This window comes from Olea europaea, unplaced genomic scaffold, assembly GCF_002742605.1.
Source record: "Olea europaea var. sylvestris unplaced genomic scaffold, O_europaea_v1 scaffold1352, whole genome shotgun sequence".
Classification (NCBI taxonomy): domain Eukaryota; kingdom Viridiplantae; phylum Streptophyta; class Magnoliopsida; order Lamiales; family Oleaceae; genus Olea; species Olea europaea.
In genome coordinates this window covers 163343-167692 of record NW_019231018.1, presented here as the reverse complement: position 1 = coordinate 167692, position 4350 = coordinate 163343, and positions in this window count along the sequence as shown.

The window sequence follows — 4350 nt, the reverse complement described above, 5'->3', positions numbered from 1 at the left end:
ATAGACTGTTTATCGCCTTGAAGTAAAATGAATGGAATTTTAGGTAAAAATACTTGCTTTCCACATTTTGCTTAAAGTCACGACAAATAAGTCTAGTCTCATTGCATAAACCTTCTGCAAGATTAATATTTCTAAACAATATAACTGAACAATTTTTTTCTATATGAGTTCATGTGGAGGTATACTGTTTAGAGCTAGACTGTTCAAAAAAATCTTCATCAATAAATCCTTTAATTTTATCAATCACTTCATCAAAACTAAAATATGTAACTCTCTCTCTCCCAAAATTTCTTTAAACAACATATTGTTTATTAAATCTACATATTCATTTTTTGGGTTAGAGTAATTCTATTCATCATAATATTTAGGTTGTTTCCATATGTCTGGAAATTGGGAAACGCAATATCAATTAATTCCTTCAATGATTTAAATTCGTTTTCAAAATTGATGGTAATATTTTCAAGAAGTGTAATCATTTGACATGAATGTATTCTCTCAATTCCATTCACAATGTTCAGCAAATATTCACAAAATAAAGGATCTAATTTAGCTCTCATATTTTCAACTAATAGTAGCTGTATAAAAGAATGACATAAATGCGAAAAAACTAAAATCTGACGGAAATCTCCTCCACGCACAGTTACTTTTCCACCAAACGGTAATTGATATTCAGTAATTTCTCTTAACATTTTATCTAAAGCCTTAAAAGCATATTTATGAACCATTAGCGTTTCATCCTAGATTATTAAAAGTTTACCAAGCGCAGATTGTTTATTCACCGATTAGCACATATCAGAACTTATTTGAAGTGAAATTTTAAATCTTGAATATCTTGTTTGACCAACTGGTAATAAAGATGCAGCTACACACGATGATGCCATTACTAATGCGATAAGATTTCGAGATCGTACACTAGAAAGTAATGCCTTGTAAAAATACGTTTTTCTAGTATCTCCTGGGTCATCGATAAAAAACATTACATTCTTATCATTTAAAACACAATCCAAATTAATATCATAGGCACTTTGTTGCTCTTTATTTAAACTCTTAGTATAATGTATGTCCGTCTAAAAAATAATGTTGGTTGTTTCTTCAGCAATCATGATTTCAAAGATATCATCATCATTCACACTTAAATCAAAATCTACCAAGTAAAAATCAATTATATTCTTATCAACACATTTTAAGAAGGAATTTACATAGTGCAAAGCTTTCATCTCAGCACCTTGTTGTGTAAGACCTTTATGTAAATAATCTTTTATCATAAAACCTTTAAACTTGTCCCATGAATTCCTTGGATTTGTAGGGAAACATATTGGCAAAGAGTTGCGCAGTGATACAGGCATTTGGTAAGCGACTACTTCAGATAAACACATCTCAGAATAACTATTTCCACTAAGACGATCGTTTGAAAGTGATGCTTCACAATAAGTAGATAGAACAACACCATTGACTGTTATTAAATCTTCAAAAAAAAAATGGCCCTCTAATATGATTTAGTAAACCTCTTAAAAAGTACCTCTCACCCTAACATGGATTAGTAGTGACTATTCTACCAATAACATCCTTGCTTTTTCTAGGACTCCAAATTTGTATGGATGCATCCCATACAAAATAGGTTGGAAATTCTTTATACAGTAGAGCTTTTGCCTTTTCATTTGAAATATTCATTCTAAAGAATTCTGTTAACATTGTTCGACGAACAAAGTCTTTATTTATAACTTCTAATAAATCATCTGTCTCATTGTATGTAGCTGTTTGAGCATCTTTAGTATGTAATTGTAAAGGGATTATTGTAGGAGATATATTGAATAAATCAAAACTAAATATCCTCAATATAGCTTCAAGTGGAGCTTGAAATCTCATCAACGAATTTTTCATTTGTTTCTTTATTTAAAGTAAAATGAATGCGATCATGTCCCTTATATACATACTTGTATAGATATTTAACAGTCTTAACAGAAAAACATACATCTACATTAATGTGACAGTCATATTTAGCTAAAATGTAAGGATTATATGGTACGACCCATCTATTGTCCATCATATAGCCTCTTATTTTGATACTTACACCATCATTGTGACATTTGTAAAGTGTGTAGGAATCATTACCGAATGAAGTATTTTCAATGTAATCTCTTAGATACTTATTTTTACACACAGAATTCTTTTTCGTATAAAGATTCTTAGGATTCAAATTCCCACAAGGACTGTGCATCATATGTCTTACAACAGTAGCATGCAAGTAAGGGTATTTATTTTTGTCCGGTATTTCAAATGAGACAATTTCGTCAACTTGTACAGAGTTCCGAATCTTAGAATTTCGTTTAAATACTAGGAGAAAATGAGTGTGAGGTAATCTTCTTTTCTTGAATTCGATCACATAAACATATGTAGCTATAAGACCCAACAACTTTCTCTTAATCAAATCTGTCTTCAGTTCCTCAAATCTGGCACGAAATATTCGTACTAACAAATTTGGCCTATTCTGTATTTCGTCACTGTATTTCAATTCACATTTTATTTTAGGTCAATTTGGATTACATGTCATTGTAAAAACACATCAGGTTTACCATATCTCTGAACTAAAGATATTACATCCATATATCTTTTAGTCATATTTCTAGGACTCCCAACAAAATCAGAAGGCAACACTAATGATCTACCAATTTTATAACCTATATTCTCACCATTTTGTACACTATCTACAATTCGCTCATATAGTTCACATCTTATAACATTTTGGTTATTACGAAAGTAGTCTAATCTTACTGTTTTCAATTTTAATAAGTATATTCACTACATACTGCTGTAAAAGTCTGTCAATATGTAAAAGGACACAATTACAACTGTTTACACTCCTAATCTAAAGCTTGTAACAATAATATTCCCAACATAATACAGTTATTCGTTTCTTCTTTGCTTTCAAAATTACAAGAAAGAAAAACATATACCAACAAAAATTTCATTCACTAAATGCAATCAATAAGATAAATACATTCAATTAAAAAAAAGAAATTACTATAATCGATAAAGTTTACCATAGTCTTTTACTTCCAAGAGTTGATTCGTAGAATCGACATGATTAACTTCTATTAAATTTTGACAAATCGGAGCTTGTGAAACACTTACATTTACCTTCTGAATAGCTTCATGTTATCCAAGTTCTCCATACGAAAAAATAATGGATATTGAAGAGAATCATAACAATCATAATAGTATTGAACTTTATATACATTATCTGAATGTCTATAAATTAATAAATCCCGACCTCTAATATTTGCAGATGGGTCATCGTCAACCCAAACTACAGCCACTTGTTCTGATGTTGACAAGTTATATACTCTGATCAAGACCAAGATCAGACCTTAGTAAAATATGACATAATTCTAAATCAGTAACTTCACTTAATGATTGGAAAAATTTTGAATATGGATTTTTGTTTAGAACATCTATCAACTTTCTGAAAGTGAACTCACAAAACTTGTTTGAAATATTAAGTTTATTACAAATTTCATTTTCAGTATCATAGAAGTATAACTGTAAATACGTTGGATTATCATCCATATGTACAAGTGAGTTTATGAAATGATATACTTGTTCTTGAACTCTGAAAGTATATATACCTTTATTATTCTTACACAATTCTTTATCATACTTAATACCAAATGAAGTAAATACAAAATGATTGTTGTAATTGCGAACAACTTTTTTAAAAGCTACTGCCTCTTCAAATGTAGAAGTAAATAAATCATACATTTCATGAGGCATTTGATGTAACCGTAATTTGACTTTTCCACCACAACAACAAAAGTCTTTGCTTTCTCTGTAAAATTTTGTTGCACCACAATGACCACAAATTTTAGAAGATGGCAAGACATAAGGTCAATCAGGAATACTTCCTTTATCAATTTGTTCTGTGTATGCAACAATAACATGAACATATCCTTAATTAGCATCGCCTAAAAGAAAGAAAGAAAAAACAATTTGAAAAAAGAAAATTGTAAGGAAAAAAGCATTCTCTAAATAAACTAAACATAATTGCAACTAATCATTCTATTCTATATTTAAAAAAATGCATCAAGACTAACATGAAGAAAAAAAGACAAATGCACAATAAATCATTAAACAATGAAACAATTTTTCACAAAGTTTGACAAGGATAAAAGATTAGCAGCCAATATAAGACGACAAAATCATACCTATAACATATCAATATACCTTTAGTTTACCAAAAGTGAGAAGAAATAATAAACACCGTCAAAAGATAAAACAAATACGACGAAGCACAAAAAACATATTGCCAAATTGGAAAGTCTCATAGAATTTAAGGACAAAAAGATAAATATA